This window comes from Leopardus geoffroyi, chromosome D1, assembly GCF_018350155.1.
Source record: "Leopardus geoffroyi isolate Oge1 chromosome D1, O.geoffroyi_Oge1_pat1.0, whole genome shotgun sequence".
Taxonomy (NCBI): domain Eukaryota; kingdom Metazoa; phylum Chordata; class Mammalia; order Carnivora; family Felidae; genus Leopardus; species Leopardus geoffroyi.
This window is the reverse complement of record NC_059329.1, coordinates 28,433,324-28,453,749: the sequence shown is the minus strand read 5'-3', so window position 1 is coordinate 28,453,749 and position 20,426 is coordinate 28,433,324. Positions and strand designations below refer to the sequence as shown.

Sequence of the window (20,426 nt, the reverse complement as noted above, 5' to 3'; positions counted from 1 at the left end):
GATCATCTGTCTGCCCTCTCCTTGTTTGAAGTTCCCAAGGCTGGAGGCTTCAAAGCACACACCTACTGCCATTTGCACACAGCTCATGACTCCATGGGGAGCCGCCTCAGCAGGTTATAACACTCTGTCCCTGCAGGAGCCTTCCCCACACTGCCTCTCTGTCAGTAGCTGCCTTTTTCTCCATTCTGGAACATCAAGGACAATTCTATCAGCAAGTCTACCAGCTGGTAATAAAGCCAGCTCATCCCCAACATGGTGCATGTCCCATGCTCCACCCAGGCAAATTGATTTAGGATATGAAATGCAAAGTGACCTAAGCCTTCCTCAGAACTCTCACCAAAATGAGGACTTTTTCTTCCTTCTTGCTTCTTTTTCCCCCTTCTTCTGTGTTCCTCTTTATTTTTTCTTTTGAAAAAGTTTTGAGTAATGTATGGGGCATACTTAGATCCATAATTTGACAAAGTTATTTTTAATTATGAATTTATGACTGTTCCCTGCTGGGGATGGATGGTTCCTGGCCTGTAGCAGATCACTGACTAATAGGACAAGAATGACAACATGTCTTAAATGGTGCTGTACTAGGGATTTGTATAAGGAAGAGTGACACAAAAGAGGGATGCTGAACTCTGTTGCAAAGTGCAAGTGGAAGCTTCACAGAAGTGGTAAGATTTCTTCTGAACTCACCTTTACCGGGCATCAGACAGTGCATGTTCTTCCCAGACCATAGAAGGTTATAGACCAGCTGGAATTTGAAAGGAGTTTTTTTTTCTTTTCTTTTCTTTCTTTTTTTTTTTAAACTCAGCAAAGGAGTTTGCAGACACAAGCAATACTAGTGATAATCATGGGAAACAACAGACCTCTCTCCTGAATTTAGAAATGTCATTCTTTACATTTGCTAAAGGAGAATGCCACATTAAATGAAAATGTTAGCTAAAAAAAAACCCAAAAATAAAACACATTTTTTTCCAGCGGAAAGAGGACTGACTTTTGAACATGGTATCATTCAATCACTTAGGGTTCCAGGTGAAAAGCAGGTGCTGGTCTTTAGATCCTCCAACACCCATTGCTGGTTAATATTTGACAGATCTATGATTCTAAGGACCTTATGGCCATATAGAACCAACGATTTTGAATATTTGGATCTCTGCTATACTTTTTACTATCGTTTAACAATTTATTTAGATCCATTTGACATCAATAATATATTCAACCTGAACTCAAAATACTCTTGTTTGTGGCTTTGCAAAGCAACAAACTGACCATGGTAAACTTTGGTTCTCCTTGGATTAAAGCAAGTAACAACTCAGCTGCTTAGGTGTAGACACTCAGGAAGGCCCATGATCATCCACTGACAGTATCAAGACAGCTGTGGAATGGATGACAGCCTGCAAAGATGAGAACACAAAGCAGGAGGGCAGAGAGGACATCTCTGTACATTTACAACTCTGCTCGGTAAATAAATCTGTTCAAAGAATTCTGAGAAATAACCTGCTGCCTATTCTTCTAATCAAGAAATCCTATGGGTCAGCGCCCTCCCCTCAGCCCACACCTGAATTAAAGATGGTGCAGTTTGTTTATAGTAATTCCCTACCAGGTCATTTATTGACTGAACAATCCCAGCAAAATCCAATGGCACAGCCTGGCCTGCTGACCTCTGTTTCAACATTGATTGTTGCTGCTCACCTCATTAGACCATTCTTCTCAGCAGCCACTACCTACCCAAAGGAATTTCAGCTAATCCTTTTTTTGTTTGTTTGTTTCTTAGTTTTCTTTAAGTGAATCAAAAGCACTGACTTCACACTTGGAAAGACAAGCCAAACTTCCATGTCAAAGAAAGAAAACTTACTTTGGCCTTCATACACTATGTCTCCTTAGTAGAAATGCACACTCTTCAGGGTCAAGGAGAAAGGTGTGATTTGCTAGTGTTCACTTAAGAGTTGCTAACCTCAGAGCCAAGTGAAAGTGGGAAAGGAAACAGAGCTAGCTTTATTTTTCTGGAGGCTGTAGTGGGCTAACATCTGATAATAGCTGCTAGGATACAGATGTAGTCTAATGAATGAACTAAATGAATATTCACTGCTTATTATTAAATTGTACAGCAGTACTTTATTTCACATAATTTGATTGCTAACCCAAATACTCAAAGCTACAACTGTGAATGTGGAAGTGTACTTTACCTGTCAATGGAATGATTTCAAGTGTTTACATTTTCACTAATGTCAGCAAGCCATTAAAGCTAATCCTGGGCATTAGCTTACTGTTAATGGTCACTGTAACCTGCATTTAGCATCCCAAGTACAGACCACGTACCTCTAGATCTAAGGTCTTAACTGGCATTCAAAGATGAGTTTTAGCTAATCTATAGTTGCCTCTGAATTGTTATGCAATATATTTTTGTTAGTGAAGATTTTTCAGGGAAGGGTCATTGTCCTCAAAGTATCCAAATAACTGCTTGACCCCAAAGCCTACTAGAGGAAAAACTTCTTTAAATTGCAATCTTTCCTGAGAAGAGGGTCTGTGTCTCTATTTCCCTTTAAATTCTTTTAATGTTTTAAAAGGTTGTACATGTTTTATTTAATGTTTATTTATTTTTGAAGGAGAGAGAGATAGAGAGAGAGAGAGAATGAATATGAATGAGGGAGGGGCAGAGAGAGAAGGAGACACAGAATCCAAAGTACACTCCAGGCTCTGAGCTGTCTGCACAGAGCCCAACATGGGGCTTGAACCCACAAACTGTGAGATCATAACCTGAGCCAAACTCAGATGCTTAACCAACTGAGCCACCCGGATACCCCCCTTTTTATTAATTACAGAGAGAGAGAGAGGGAGAGAGAGAGAGAGGAAGAGAGAGAGAGAGAGGGAGAGAGAAAGAGAGAGAGAGAGAGAGAGAGAGAGAGAGAGAATCTTAAGCAGGCTCCATGTTTAATGCAGAGCCTGATGCAGGGCTCAATGCCACCACCCTGAAATCATGACCTGAGCCAAAATCAAGAGTCAGATGCCCAACTGACTGAGCCACCTAGGTGCCTCTCCGTCTAAATTCTCAATTTGTCAAGTACTAAGGTTTGTTTTAAACATGCTATTGGTAAAGAAAATAACTGGTCTTAAAAGCCTAACTATATTGAGCTCATTTAGTCTCATATATTTATTTTTTGGGGGGGAAATTATTATACCCCTATTTTATAGGTGTGAAAACTTAGATTTTATAAGTAGTGAAATGGATTGTATGAGAAAAGTCAGCAATTTGGCAAGACACTCTTTCCTGGAAACATTGAAAATTAATACAGTAAGGTAGTGACTCAAATAATGTTCCTTAATTTATGGGGAAGAAAAAAACAGTGCTGGAACTTCCCAATGCACTGTGATGTAATTAAAAGCAAACACTCAACGGAGAAGATGTGGGTTCTAGCTCTGACTCTGATATTTCTGAGAATTGTGATTTGAGGCCAATCTTATGCCTTTCAGAGCAAGGATGAGAATCAAGGTTGATGACAGATATGAAAGCTTTTTGTAAAATGTAAAGTATATATAAATGTTAGCTATTCATAGTATTTTGAAAATGAGAATGCACATTAATGCTATTACCAAAGGTCAGAGGGATGTGGATTTCTTCAAGAAAGATCTAAATAAAGGCCGATATAAAACATGAATGTTTCATGGAATGTGTGTGTTGTCTGTAACAACATCCATCATGACCTTCCCCACAGCCTTGCAGACAGCTAAAAGCTACATTACTATTGACATTATCACATCATCAGAAAAGTGACTTTCATGTAGACAAAAAAGATTCCAAATAGCTACAGTTTAACTTTACCAGAGACAAAGAAACTAGATCAAGTATTTAATAAACAATAATCAAGAAAATTTCAACTTGAGAGTTACTCCTGCTTGGAGGGTTCCATGTCCTTATGAACAGTTATTATATTATTTGTTTAGCTGAAATCCAAAGGGAAAGGCAGACAGAAGTTAGGCTTGCATCAAGGTATCTTATTTTTTTTTTATCCCAACTTTATATCTGACATTCAAAACCCTTGAACAAAATTCCATTCAATGACACAACACATCTATATGATATGCAGAAAACTCATTACAAAAGGAAAAAAAATAAAGAATAGAGAGAAACAGTGTCTCATTCATCCATTAAACACATTACTAATATGTAATAGACATTTCCCATGTGTTGTAGCCAGCCTCCAAGATTGTCCCAGTGACCTCCAATATTTATGCCCTTAGGTAAATCTCCTCCCTTTCAGTACCGGCTGACCTAGTAACTTGATTCTAACAAATAGAATACAGCAAAAGTGGTGGGATGCTATCACTCTCTCACATTAGATTATAAAAGTTGGTTACTTCCATCTTGCTCACATTCTATCTCTTGCTGTCTTGTTTGTTCCCTTGGGTGAAATGAGCTGCCATGTTGGAGCTGCCATATGGAGAGGCCCATGTGGAAAGAACCTGAGGGCAGCCTCCAGCCAACAGTCCAGGAGGAAATGAATCTTACCAACAACTACGTGAGTGAGCTTGAAAATGATTCACCTCTAGTAGATTTAACATGAATGTAGCACTAACAGATACCTTGGTATCAGTATGATGATAGATCCAAAGCCAGAGGATCCAGCTAAGCTGTGCCCACCAGACTCCAGACCCAGAACAATTGGGAAATACAAAAGTAAATGTTGGTTGCTTTAAGGCCCTATGTTTTGGAGTGATTTTCTGTGCAACCATAGATGATTAATTCATAGACAACTAATTTTACCAGGAACTACACTGAGTGCTCAATAAAATTGTGCAGACTCATATAATTTTTAGTTTTATCTTAACTGATGTTTTATTATAAAATTATGGCAAAATTTCTATAGCACGCTAATCTGCCCATAACTATTTCCTGGCCCTGAACCCACCCAGGCTATCTGTTATCCATAGAGTAACATCAAAGCTCATTACCATTGTGCAAAGTTGGCCAAGCTTGACTACTCTCTTCTTCTCTTCTTCTCCAGGTCCATCTCAAACCACTCCATGGTTACATTTTGCATGCTGGCAACATTAAACTGCTTATGCTCTCATTTACATTCCGCCCCCCCCCCCCCAAATCCATGCCTGTATTCTGAAACTCTGCCCAGATGATTTTTCTTCACCCATCTTCTTACCTCTATTTTTATATATAAAAAGCCTACATATCTATTAGAAGATTAGTAGGTTGCTAACTTCTCCAAGAAGGTTTCCCTGAACCTTATAGTTTGGGTTAGGTGGTAGTCTTCTGGGTGTCCATACAAACTTGGGCTTATTGGTGTCATCACATGTACTGCATTGATAGAAGCTGTATGTCCTTATGTCTGTCTCTGTGCTTCAACTCTGAACTCCTTGAGAATGGGTCTATGACTTATTCATCATGTACCCTTCTCATCTATCACAGTGTAGCTGTGATAGAATACCTCCTGGCTGGATAAAAGAAGGGACGAATGGCACATCCCTAAGCATATTTAGAGTATAATAATGCAACCTGATGTTAAGCCATTGAACTAACCCTAAAGCTTATCGTGGGTTTTGGGGAAGGAAATTTTTTCTCTTAACTTTTAAGATTCTTCTAGCTGATCTAAGAATCAAATTGACAAGAGGCAGTTTAACAGGAGAAAATCAGATTTAATTATGCATGCACAGAGAATCCATATAGATGTGAAATTCCAAAGATAGGCAAAAAGAGGTATATATACCATCCTGAACTAAAAAGAAGGGGTAAGGGCCTGGGAATTCAAAAGGAAAAAGTCCAATTCACAAAAAGCTGAAAAGAGTAAATGTTTGGCAAACGAATGTTTGCAGGAACAGTGGCACATAGAGGACTGTGACCAAACAGGCTGAGCTTGGTTCCTCCATGCCTACCATACCTAGTTCATAGCATAATGCTGTTATCTATGGTGGTAGCTTTCTTCCTGGAGCAGGCCCTCTATACAAATTCTTTTAGGCACGTGGGAGTGAGGGAGTTCAAAATTTCTAACCAGTCTTTTTTCTTCTTGAGTCTAATTTCAGCTCAAAATAATCTGCATGCCAATGTGGCACATTTTGAGGCAGCATGTCCTTGGTTCCTATGTGGGTAGTGGTCAGGTTGGGGCTATTACCACAAAGGAGATAGCATGAAGTTCAACATGATTGGCAACCAAGCAATTTACAGATGAGTTAGTCCATTCTACCATTTGGAAAACTGTTTATACTGCAGAATATCCATTTGGTTATGAGAAATGGCTGATTTGTCTGTGATAGGGAGCCTCAGTCATTGAATTTCTGTGGTTTCAATATGAAAGCATTCTGTAAATTGGGATCACCCATAACTGTATTATTGGCTTGCTAATATAGATAGTTCCCTTGTAGATGATAGATATTAACTGGGTTGTGGTGGTGTGTCCAAAATCCTGGCTCATAAAACAAGTAAACAGTATAGTTTTAGAGTTAGAAGCAACTTGATAAGTACAATCTAGGCCACCCATCTCAGTTTATAGAGATAATAGTTTAAGTACACTCTCCCCTATATATGGTAAGCCCTCTATGGAAGCTAATACAGGCAGGACACAGAGCATGCTGCTACATGCTGCTACTAGAGGGAGGCTATAGTATTAGACAACAGCGAAACCCTTACCTGCAAAACAATAGTGATGAGTATAGGAAAATACAGCCTGATCAAGTGAAAGGAAATGCAAATATAAGGTATTGTTCAAAATAATTTTAAATCTCAACAGCTGGGGGCGCCTGGGTGGCTCAGTCGGTTAAACATCCAACTTTGGCTCAGGTCCTGACCTCATGGTTCCTGAGTCCCAGTTCTAAATAGGGCTCCAGGGGAGTTAGAACCCTGCTTCAGGCTCTGCACAGACAGCATGGGATTCTCTCTCTCTCTCCCTCTCGTTCTGCCCTTCACTCACTCACACTCTCTCTAAAAACAAAACAAAACAAAACAAAATGAAACAAAACAAAACAAATCATCCCTTTTGTAAAAAGAAAATCTCAACAACTGGACTGAAATCCAGTTGCAGCAGAGGCCTGCACGCCTTTGCCTCAGGCTTTTGAAAGTGATTAAAGTGATTATAGAGGGTTGGTACTGAAGCAATGGGATTTCCTTATATCCATGTCCTACCCCTTAACATGACCCCCCACCCTTAACTTGGTGTTTGATCCCAGGCATTTTCCTAGTGCCTAGCTCTGAGGTAGGACAAGAGAGTCTGTTAGTGAGCTAAGAAGTGGTTGGTCAACTCTGGACTGATGTCCAACCCAGTGTTACTGCCACATCAAGTGGGGAAAAGAGGACAGAATATTGTTGGAACTCAAGTACATCAGAAGCAAACGATGACTCCATTCCAGAAGGGGCAGAATGAGCCAGACCTTCCTGACTCCTCCTTGTAAGTTTACACACAGCCTAAGTTCTGAGCTTAGCAAGTCCTGCGCTTGCCCAGCAGAAATGTGCAGAATTCTATTCCTGAACTTTATCTCATCTTGTTTTACTTTATTATTATTATTATTAGCAATGACAGCTATTCATACATAAGATCATATAATTAAAAATTATGATATAAAATAATCATTAGATTTCAGAGACCAAATGCTTTATTATTTAATTTCACAACTCAATATGACAAACATTACTATTATTTGTTTTATAGAAAAGAAAGTCAAGGTTAGAACACTGTAGTAGTGTGCCCAGGGTCCCTACAAGATGAGGATTTGAAATTAGACCCATGGGGCACCTGGGTGGCTCAGTCAGTTGAGTGTCCCAATTAGCTCAGGTCATGATCTCTCATGGTTCGTAGTTTAAGCCCCCAAGTTGGGCTTTGTGCTGACAGTAGGGAGCCTGCTTGGGATTTTCTCTCTCCCTTTCTCCCTGTCCCTCCGCCACTGACTCATACGCTCTCTCTCTCGCTCTCTCTCAAAGTAAATAAATAAACTTAAAAAGAAATTAGGCCTGTGATTACAAAACTAGAAACCTTAACCAACATGTTATGATCAAGTTCTTACTTTGCTCCTGTTCAATTTTTTTAATGTTTATTTCTTTTAAGTGAAGAAAGAGAGAGAGAGAGAGCAAGCAGGGGAGGGGCAGAGAGACAGACACACACAGAATCTGAAGCAGGCTCCAGGCTCTGAGCTGTCAGCACAGCCCCACGATGGGGCTCAAACTCTGGACCAGGGAGATCATGACCTGAGCTGAAGTGGGACCCTCAACTGACTGAGTCTCCCAGGTGCCCCTTACTTTGCTACTTTTACACCAGACTCTTAGTCCTAAGTCCCTGGCCTTTTTCCAGTGTAGGTTTTGCTAAATTCTCTAATTCCTGGTTGCTCCAACTCTAATGCCTTGTCCATCTTTACTTCATTTTCTATGTTCCCTCCATAACAACTAGGTTTTTGTCACTCACACCTAAACCAGTGATTTGGGCCCTCTCCCATGCCTGAGCACTACTTCTTCTGCTTCAGCTGAGTCATACATTCATGCACATTCCCAGCCTTTCCAGAGGCTCTTCCAATGGCTCACCTAACTGGATGGTTTGATTGATTGATTGATTGATTGATTGATTTTTTTAAATGTTTATTTATTTCTTTTTGAGAGAGAGAGAGAAAGAGAAAGAGAGGGAGAGAGAACACGAATGGGGGAGGGGCAGAAACAGAAAGAGAGAAAGAGTCCCAAGCAGACTCTGCACTGCCAATGCAGTACCTGATGTGGGGCTCAAACTCACAAACCATGAGATCATGACCTGAACGGAAAGCAAGAGTCAGACACTTAACTGACTGAGCCACCCAGCTGCCCCTGGCTGGATGTTTACAGAATACTGCAGCTAACAAGTTAGAGTAAAATTAGAGAATACGCATTCTTTTCAAATACACATGGAATATTTACCACAGGTTACTATTTGAGCTATAGGGTAAGTCAGAACTTATATAAATAGAAATATAAACATAACTGTATAAACTTGTAACTCATATATCAAATAAGAAATAAAATAGGGGCGCCTGGGTGGCGCAGTCGGTTAAGCGTCCGACTTCAGCCAGGTCACGATCTCGCGGTCCGTGAGTTCGAGCCCCGCGTCAGGCTCTGGGCTGATGGCTCAGAGCCTGGAGCCTGTTTCCGATTCTGTGTCTCCCTCTCTCTCTGCCCCTCCCCCGTTCATGCTCTCTCTCTGTCCCAAAAATAAATAAACGTTGAAAAAAAAATTAAAAAAAAAGAAATAAAATAAATCAAATAAGAAATAAAATAAAAATTCAAAAATATTTAATAAATTTAAAAAATTTTTAAATTAAAAAATTATTATTTAATATTAAGTGCCAAAGTGTCTAAAGTATACCTACAATAGCACAATTCTAATAAGAGATCTAAAATTTTGAAAAAAGATTGAAAACTAGGGAGGTAATCCTATAGTTAGAAATCCTATAGTTAGAAAATAGCAATAGAATAAACCTAAAACATATAGAATAAAGAAAATATTAAAAATAAGGGGAGAAACTATTGAATTAGAAACCAAATACAAATATTGTTTAATAGAGTTGAGAAGTGATTCTCTGAAAAAAACAAGAAAAGTGTTTTTTTTTGTTTTTGTTTTGTTTTGTTTTTTTTTTAAAGTATGCTCCATACCCAACATGGGGCTTGAACTCAGGACCCTGAGATCACAAACCACATGCTCTACAGACTGAGCCAGCTAGGTGCCCCCAAGAACAAAAAAAAAAAAAAAAAAACAAAAAACAAAAAACAAAAAAACAAAAAAAAAACTCTTAAGCCTCTGTAAATGTAGGTTACAGGGGGGAAAAAAAAAACTGGAGAAAAGGCACAAATATGCAATACCAAAAATATAACAAACCAGTATATGATAAGTTCTGGAGAATTTTGCAATTAATGGGAACATTTACTGGTAACTTTGAAAATGAATAACAAGGAATGGACTAAAAACATGGAAAATCAAATTAGACGTAATGTTTAGAAGTAAACATTATAGAAGTTAAAAAGTCTAATAGCCACCATTAGGAACAGAATAATTTACAGATAAATTCTAACAAAAATATAATATACAGATAACTCAAAAGTTAAACAGACTGTTTCACAGAGGCTAAAAAGAGGAAATAGTTTCCAGATTACCTGCTGAGCTAGAATTGTCTTGATACAAAAACCAGAAAAGCACGGTGCCAGAAAAGGAAAATTATAGTTTGCTCTCACCTATAGTGATGCAAAATCTAGAGATGTCTTCTTTAAAAATGACCAAGTTGTTTTATCCTAGGAATGCAAATTTAGAGTAATTTTAGAAAATGTATTAATGTACTAGGTCACATGAATGAATTTGCTTCTGATGTTGGAAGGATGATGTCTGACAAGACTTCTTAAGCTATAATGGGCATACATGCATCTGGGGATCTTGTTAAATGCAGATTCTGATTTAGCAGGGGTGGGTTGGGCCTAATGCTCTCCATTTCTAACAAGTTCCCTGGTGATGCTGATACTGCTGGTCTGTAGATTACCTTTGGGAAGCAATGATGTAGGCCTACTGGTTTTGAAGGAGTAGATTTCCATTTTAGTCAGGAATGTGTCCCCACCTCCATTCTAGAGTACCATTCTGTCAATCTCCATTGACTTTTTTTAACGTTTATTCATTTTTTTGAGGGATGAGACAGAGGGTGAGTAGGGGAGGGACAGAGAGAGAAAGAGACACAGAATCTGAAGCAGGCTCCAGGCTGTGAGCTGTCAACACAGAGCCCAGTGTGAGCCTTGAACCCACGAACTGTGAGGTCATGACCTGTGCTGAAGTCATATGCTTAACCGACTGAGCCACCCAGGCACCCCAATAATCTCCATTAATTTTTATGTCAGGTATTCCCCTTGAACCAGGTTACAACTACTAGATTTTTCAGGGAGCTTCTGAAATGGCTGGTCAACTTTGAGGGGGAAAAACCCCACTGTTATTTATTTCAGTAAGTGCAGGACAACTATTTAATAAAATGTGGGGGTGACTCGGTGGCTCAGTGGCTTAATCATCCAACTCTTGATTTTGGTTCAGATCATGATTTCGTGGCTCATGAGTTCGAGGCCCACATTGGATTCTGCACTAACAGTGCACTGCCTGGTTGGGATTCTCTCTCTCCTTTTCTCTCTGCTCCCCCCTCCCCCGCGCTCGCTCTCTCTCTCTCTCAATAAATAAATAAACTTTAAAAATGTGATACATTCATGACAGAAGCTCAGAAGAAATTATGTATATAAGGAACTTCCTTAACTTGAAAAAATAAATTTACTAAAAATGTATAGCAAACATCATATTTAATAGTGAAGCAATTAGAAGCAATTACTGTAAGGTCAGGTCCAAAGCAAGGACACTCATTCCCATGGTTTCAGTTCAACAACAAATAGGAGGTCAGAGTCATCACAGAGAGACAACACAAAGTTATAAAGATAATAAGAAATAGAAAAGAAAACAACCTGCTTTGTAATGATTTCTAATGATAGGATTATCTCCGTAGGAAAGCCCAGTATATCAAAAGATTAATTAGAATTAATATGTCAGTTTAGAAAAGTTGCTGAATATAAGATCAATATAGAAATATGAAGTAAATTTTTAAACACAAGCTGCATACAAAATAATTAATCAGTGGATACACTATTTATAATGACAACAAAAATAGAATTTGTGAGAATGGCTGTACAAAGCATATAAGAGACTACAGCAAAAATCATAAGATTTTATTGAAAACTAAACACATGGGACCTGAATGAACAGAAACACTTTGTATGTTCATGGGTGGAAAATATTCAGCACCATAAATATGGTAATTCACACCAAGTTATTTTATAAATTTAATTTAATTCAATTCTGGTTAAAATCCCAAGAGAAGTTTGAACAAAGAATCAGGAATGACCAAGATGAATCTGAAAAGAAAGATGGAAAGACTCATTATACCAGATAGCAAGATATATTTCAGAGCCACTGTAATTAAGACATCGTGATGTGGGCCCAAGAATAGATACGTGGACAAGTAGAGAAGGTTAATTGCCACCCACCCCCCCCCCCCAAACAGAACACATTATATATAAACTGGATTTAGGAAAGAAATCCATAAATTTTGCTGTGACCCTTTTCTCAACCATACACAAAAATCAACTGCAGGTAAATGAAACAGCTAAACATGAAAAGCAAAGCTTTGTTATTTTTAGAATACAAATATGAGAGAGTATTTTCATGTGCTTCTGGTAGAAAAGTATTTTTCATGTAAACACACATATATACACACACAAATAAAAAATATGATTTTAGTTAATTAAAACAAAAACAAAAACACCTCCTCTACCCCCACTTCCCCAAAATCATAAAGTGAAAATTCAAGTCACACATTCAAAGAAAAAAACTGGCAATTGCAATGCATAGAACTACATAAGAATTAGGATTCAATGTATAAAAAAAAAGAAATTAAAAACCTACCAACCGTAGAAGAAAGAAAGAAAGAAAAAAACTTCTTAGAAAACATCGGCAGTTCAGTAAGAGAAAAACCAAATGACCAATACATACATTAAAAGATGTTCAACCATACTAGTAATCAGGAAAATACAAATTAAAACAAAAATACGATATCATTGTACACCGAGCAAATTGCCTTATCTCATTGCCCCAGTGAGATTGTAAACTGGTAAAACCATTTTATCAAGCAATTTGGCAAAATCTAGAAATTTTGAAGAGGGTGCTCTTATACTACACCCAGGAATTTTCTCATATGTATATAAGGAGCCATGTACAAAAACGTTTATTGCAGCATTGTTTGTGATAATTGGCAATAACCTAATTGTTTTGCAACAATAGAAAGCCCAAACAGTGGTATATTAAAAAAAATGTGGCTCTATACTGTAATTAAAATGAATATAATACATAACTGTGATATCAATAATCCATATATATAATATATATGCATATATAGACATATATATAAATATATAAACATATATATAAATATATATGTATATATATTCAATAGGAATAAATCATATCTATGAAACATAAAGTAACATAAGCAGGAAAGTAACTAAAAGGATATAACCAGATAGAAATTATTTATAACAGTTCAAGATCATGGAGGACAGCATTATATTTTATTTACACATACAAATGCATTACAGTTAGGAAAAAAAATATCACCAAATTAATAATTATGGGCAACTCTGAGGAGGGAAGAAAGGAGTGAGGAAAAGAACTGAAGTAGAATAAACAGGGGGATTCAGTTTGACTGTAATGTTCTATTTCTCTAACAAAGAGGTGTGAAGTAAAGTTGGTAAAACTGTTAAAATGTGAGGGGCACCTTGGTGGCTCATTTGGTTAAGCAGCCGACTTCAGCTGGCTCAGTTCATGATCTCATGGTTCCTGATTTCCAGTCCGCCATCAGCATCAGGCTTTCTGCTGTCAGCACAGAGCCTGCTTCAGATCCTCTGTTCCTCTCTCTCTGCCTGTCCCGTGCTCTCTCTGTCTCTCAAAAATAAATTAAAAAAAATTTTTTTAAATGTTAAGGTGTTAGAAAGATGGGTACTTAATACATGTTTTTGTGTTTTATTACTCATCATGTTTTTCTCTATCTTTGGAATATCCATATTTTAAATGTTGATAATAATTTCAATAGTGTTTGCATAAAAATGTATGCAAATTTTCTCACTCAATGACTGATATAGTCAATTAATGTCCTCCTTCTACAGTGTCTTAAAAAAAAAAATTAGCTCCCTGTGAGTTTTTCTTGCCCCCTCTGGATGAACATGCTCAGTTGATGGCATTCATCTTTAGGTAACCTCCAGGTGTTGGCAAACTTGTGAATCCTATGGTATGGCAGGCTCCCGATTCTCAGTGTCCTACTTACCATGCCACATTTTTTCTTTTTGTTTTTTAAGTTTATTTATTTATTTTGAGAGAGAGAGAGTGGAGGGCAGAGAGAGAATCCCAAGCAGGCTCCACACTCTCAGCACAGAGCCCAAGGCAGGGCTAGAACTCATGAACGGTGAGGTCATGACCCAGCTGAAATCAAGAGTCAGGCATTTAACCTATTGAGCCACCCAGGTGCCCCATCATGCCACATTTTCTTACTACAGTTAATTGTGAGAAATGAAACAGAAGCCACAGCTTGCAAAACTTTACCGAAAATTGTAAAATTGATAAACTCTACAAAACCACGACATGCACCATAAACAATCTAAACTCGAGTTTCTAATACCAGCTTATTTTGATCCTTATGTTCCAAAATAGGAATATATAATAGACCAAACTGATTTAACAGGACTTCCTATGGAGTTACTTGTTCCAAAGAAAAGCCCACTAACCTGTTCCAGCAAGTTAACTGGTTTACAAAATCTGACCAATCCCTGCTCAGTGCCTGCTCACTAACTTCTTCTGCCCTGAATCCACTCCATGGCTAATCCCAGCCCCAGGAGCCTTAGAAAGTCCCTTTCCTCACTTCTTACCTTTCTGAGATTCTCTCAAAGTGTTGCTTTCTCCTGATCAGCAGATTGAATTAACCCCGCTTTGTATCACCAACATGCATCCCTGGCCATCTCTGAATGGGGATTCAACAATACTGTGGGAACAAATGGAGTTTGCCCTGGGAACTCAGCATCTCCTGCCACTTTTCTCTGACATCATGCCCCTTCTCTGGACTTACTGAACAAAACACAGATTTCTTTCTTTTTTCTTTTTAGTTTTTTTTTTTTAATAATGTTTGTTTATTTTGAGAGAAAGAGAGACATAGCACAAGCACAGGAAAAGCAGAGAGAGAGGGAGATAAAGAGAATCCCAAGCAGTCTCCACGCCATCAGTGCAGAGCCTGATGTGGGCTTGAACTCACTAACCTTGAGATCATGACCTGAGCTGAAAACAAGAGTTGGGCATTTAACCGACTGAGCCACCCAGGCACTCCAACAACTCACATATTCCTCAATGGGGCATGTTCAATAATTTCCCAGGTCTTTGTCACTTCCACTCCTTCAGCTGCAATATGCTTCCTTCTTCTTCTTCCCACCCTGACTCCCTCTCATTCTTTCTTCCTTCCAGGTGGCTCTCCCTCTGGACATTCCTCATTGGTCCCTCTGCACAAGGTGATCAATATTCAGTTGAGCTCCCCTAGCATTTTGTGCTTTCCTATCTTCCAGCATTTATGCTATATTTCCATTTTCTGTTTTCTCATCTGCTTGTCCCTCTAAGTCAGCAAGTTTTATACTTGACTGCATATTACAAATGCTGAGGAACTCTAAAAATGTTGACTTGCTTGTATGGGGTTTGTCCTGGCTGTCTGGATTGTTAAAAGCACTTGGGTCATTCTAATGTGCATCTAATGTTAGAAATCCCTGCGATAGCTGATGAACTCTTTGAGGATAGAAGCTATCTTATTTGCCATTGTAACATTAACATCTACCACAGTGATGGACACTTAATAAATGTTTATTGAGTGAATAGAAGGTAACTATGGACAACTACATTCTGATTCTGATGTGAAATACCCCACTAGCTTGTAGTGTCACTATATTTGGAAACAGCACTTGGCAGAAATTCCCCAAACAATGAATCTAACTCAATTATAGAATTATTACAATCTGTTACAGTTATTGATTTCCTATTTCAGTGTCTTTTGCTGTAGGATTGCAAGTTCTTTGAGGGGAGGAACTTTATCCTATTCATTTATCTCCAGAGCCAAAAGTATTCCATGAACTAGGAAGTGTCTCAAAAACTTGTACTTAACTTATTTAACTGACCATAAATTGAATGATCTAAGTTTAAATTAATCATCAAAAGACTCAAGAGGGTCTCAGGTTATTGGACAAGCATACAATTTTACTGGTTCATTTACTGTCCCACTCCCCCAAGATGCCCATTTCACACCTTCTTCTCTCTTCTTTAACCTCTAACACTTTCTACATCATCCCAGACTTGCCTCATGACCTCACTTCCTAGTTCATTAATAAAATTAAAAACATCCAGATGAGCACTTTTGTAAAGGCACCATCCTCCATCACCTGCCAGCATCAGTCCCATCCAGACTCCAACGAACACCATATCTGACTCCATCTAATGGATCCAAGGATGCAATTCATCTGTACCTCACACTCTCTTCTACAGATCATTGTCTGTCTCTTGTGGATCATTCCCATCAGCAAGCAAACACACTGTTGTGTTTCCATTTTTTTTAATTTTAATTATTTTTTAAATATTTATTTATTTTTGAGAGACAGAGAGAGAGAGAGAGGGAGAGGGAGAGAGCACCGGCAGGGGTGGGGCAGAGAGAGAGGGAGACACAGGATCCAAAGCAGGCTCCAGGCTCTGAGCTGTCAGCACAGCTCGAATCCACAAACCACAAGATCATGACCTGAGCTGAAGTCGGACGCTTAACCAACTGAGCCACCCAGATGCCCCTGTGTATTCCATTTTTAAAAAGCCTTTTATTTGACCTTATTTCTCCTATTATTCCTTTGTTCCCCTCTATATGAAAAATCTCCTCAAAAACAGTTGTCTATTTCTTTGCCTATTCATTTCTTCCTATTCTCTCTTAAAATCTCTTCATTCAGGTTTTTGCTTTCACTACTCACCAGATAACAGTCTCAAGGTTGCTGTTGCGCTTCCTGTCCAATCTGATGTCACTTATTTCTCAGGCATCATCTAACCTGACCAATCATTTAATCATTTAATCAACACTCCACGATAGACCTTCTTCACATGGTGTCCACCTTCTTGGTTCATCTCTTGTCTCACTGGTTGTTCCTTTACAGTCCCCTTTTCTGTGTCCTCATGTCTTCCTCAGCTACTTAATATTGGAGGATTCAAGGGCTCAATCTTTAGCTCTTTTCTCTATGCTCACCTACTTCCTTGGGGATCTCACTTGGTCTCATGGCCTTAGATAACATCCACATGCCAACAACTTCCAAATTCATATCTCTGGTACAAATCTGAAATATAGACATTAATATGTAATTGCCTGCTGGTCAACTCCACCTAAACTCAGCATTTTCAGAGTGGAACTCCTGACCTGACTTCCCAAATATGATGTATTTAGCCTTCACCAGCTCAACTAATGGCAACCCATTCATCCAGCTGTCCTGGCCAAATGCTCTCCAGTCATACATGTCTCCTCAATTTCTCTCACACTCCAAATTCAGTCCATCGGGAAATAATGTTTATTTCCCTTGGAAATATATCCAAAAAATGAATCACTTCTCAATGGCTTCACTGCTACCACATTAGCCTGGGCAACCACTATCTCTTTATGGGTTACTCTAATTGTTCTCCATATTGTTCTCCCCACACCTACATTTGCCCATGTCCATCCAAATCTAGCTTCAGCATTGCAGCCAAAAAGTCATGATATTTTAAAAATGTTTGTTTATTTATTTTTGAGAGAGAGAGCAAACACAAGCCAGGAAGGTCAGAGAGACAGAGGGAGATACAATGCAGAGCCCGATGTGGGGCTTGAACCCACAAACTGTGAGATCATGACCTGACCTGAAGTCAGATGCTTAACTGACTGAGCCACCCAGGTGTCCCATCATTTTTTTTTTAATGTAAGTTCTGTACAAAACCATGCAGTGGTTATCAATTTTTCTCATGGTAAAAGCCTACGTCCTTTCAATGACCTACAAATCTGTTCTTGTCTAGCTTCCTGTTATCTTTATTACCTTCACTGCTACAATATCCCTGGGCTCACTTAGCTTTAGCCACTGACTATCTTGCTACTCACTGAGCATGCTCAGCATGCTCCTTAGGGGTTTTGCACTGGATGATTCTTCACCTGGGCTATTCTTTCCCCTGATGTCCACATGATTCATTTCCTCATATCCTTCAAATATTTGCTCTAATGTCATTTAATAAATGATGCCTACCTTGAATACTCTGTTAAAACTGCAAACTGCCCCAGCCCTGAAACTCCCATTCTTTAACCCTTTTGTTCTTTTTCTATGTCAGTACTTATCAACTTAACACATACAATATAATTTCCTTACTTATTAACTTTACCATCTGTTGTCTGTCCATTCTTCACCTTGAGAATCTAAAGTCACAGAGTGCAGGAATATTTGTTTCATTCTTGGACCTACAGAAAGCATGTAGAAGAGTACATAATATGTGTTCACTAGGTGTTGTTGAATAAATGAATAATGGATTTTTTTTTTAATTCTGGAAAACTCTTGTTTAATGTTAATTTTTATTTTTGAGAGAGAGAGAGAGCTAGCCAGGGAGGGGCAGAGAGAGAGAGGGGGACAGAGGATCTGAAGTGGGCTCCATGCTGACAGCAGAAAGCCTGACAGAGGTCTTGAACTCACCTGCCTTGAGATCACCACCTGAGCTGAAGTCGAAGTCCAATGCTTAATCAACTGAGCTACCCAGGTGCCCCTGGAAAACTCTCTTAATTTTTTTTTAAATGTTTTATTATTTATTTTTGAGACAGAGACAGAACAGGAGTGGGGGAGGGGCAGAGAGAGAAGGAGACACAAGATGTGAAGCAGGCTCCAGGCTCTGAGCTGTCAGCACAGAGCCCGAGGAGGGGCTCGAACTCAGGAACCCTAAGATCATGACCTGAGACGAAGTCCGAAGCTTAGCTGACTAAGCCACCCATGCGCCCCTGGAAAACTCTTTTCAAAACTCAAGCCCCTCTTTTTTATCCATCCAGTTTCAGTGTGTTCTATTGTGCCTGTGTGAGTGTATATTTTGTATTGATTTATGTGTGTATACACACACATGTAGATACACAAACTCGCACAATCATATATTTTTTAACTTTCTTTCACCCTGTTCCATATTTTCACATTGACCACTTTCCTATTGACCATTGTCCCCTTCACAGAACAAAGCACATTCTCTACACTAGCTCCAATCTCTACAACATTGAAGAGTAGATACAATTATTTCGACTTTAAATATGCAGAAAATGAAGTTCAGAGTGATTCCTAATTTGTAACACAGCTAATAAGTCACAGGGTCAGGATTTGAATCCAGTGGTTTTCAGTACAAAGCCATTGCTCTGATCATTTACCATTTGTTGCCCCCACAAAAATGCAGAAATCAAACAAGGCCTGACACTAAATTTTACTATTTCTATATTCCCCGCAGGTGCTTAATATAATATGGGATGCTACTTCAGGATCTCCTACATCCTAACCCTGTAGATTGCAGACACAGCTAACAGAGCCCGCCTTCCTGGATCCATGGTCAACGAGCATGCTCACAGTCCGGTGCAGCCCATGCCCCGCCCACTGCAGTGCTGGAACCAGGTCATCCTTCCCACTACCTGATGTATAAATAAATAAATAACTGTGAAAAAAAATCCAATCTCCGTTTGGAGGCACCAAATCCCCTCTCCTTTCCAGATGGCTGGGAGATTTCTCCCAGGTGGTAAATATATTATTAAGAACTCATTTCACCGTGAAATTGACTATTCAAAACACAGACAGAAGTTAATATATTAGGACAACCTGTCTGAAAACTCGCGTTAGAGAAAATTTATTTTTGTTTAATATAAAACCTGGTATTATACGCGACCTCTTTCTAGCTCAGGCAGTTAAAGTCATCCCCAGTTAGAACATGTGTTCCAATGTCAGGAGAGCTACCACGAGAGTCACATCTCCCTGCATAGAAATGGCGGTTCCTCCTCCCGCTATGGAGCCTTATATCCTGGTGGTTAATGAGCATCGGTCTCATATAACATTCTACATAGCCCGTGGGTGCACAGTAGTAACTTTTCCAATCCAGGAGCTGGTGCCGGTTAAAAATCCTTTGCTGCACTTGTTCTAGGTTGGCCTTCAAACTAATGATTAAAGATCATCCAGAGTAAGTGTGACAGAAGAATTAGCATTGCTTAGGGGTGATCTGTTTCATCATTAGAAAAACCATATCAATCATGAAACAGAAAAAACACTTTCAGCAGAGACCCAATTGGATGTGAATCTGCTAAGTATCAACTCATTCATGCGTTGTTGATTCACTTTTAATAGCTAGGCTGATTTCTTAGATCACAAAAACAATTACCAGTGAACACCTACATTATAATAAGAACAGTGTTTTAGGATTTGCACAATCCGTTAAAAAACCTAATTTACAGGGGCGCCTGGGTGGTGCAGTCGGTTAAGCGTCCGACTTCAGCCAGGTCACGATCTCGCGGTCCGTGAGTTCGAGCCCCGCGTCGGGCTCTGGTTTGATGGCTCAGAGCCTGGAGCCTGTTTCCGATTCTGTGTCTCCCTCTCTCTCTCTGCCCCTCCCCCGTTCATGCTCTGTCTCTCTCTGTCCCAAAAATAAATAAACGTTGAAAAAAAAAATTAAAAAAAAAAAAACCTAATTTACAGAGTTGCTAACTACTTAACTGAGGGGGTGAAGGTCAGTGGAGTAACAGGGGAAGTACCTTTTCAAATGAAGAAGGTGTGAACCTCATTGAAGTCTGTGTGGAAAGGCTTATGCATGAAGGGACCCCCACCCACCCTG

At 39.0% G+C, this 20,426-nt stretch overlaps 1 protein-coding gene and 1 long non-coding RNA gene across 3 annotated transcripts in view; one reads left to right on the top strand and one right to left on the bottom strand.

Moving 5' to 3' along the window:
• The window catches only part of NTM (neurotrimin), a 948,891-nt gene that overhangs the window by 466,716 nt on the left and 461,749 nt on the right, over window positions 1-20,426 (bottom strand). The window lies entirely within an intron of this gene.
• Window positions 14,839-19,280, top strand: LOC123600958. Its single transcript, XR_006713901.1, has 2 exons — window positions 14,839-15,064; window positions 19,062-19,280. It is a non-coding gene; the product is annotated as an uncharacterized LOC123600958 (long non-coding RNA).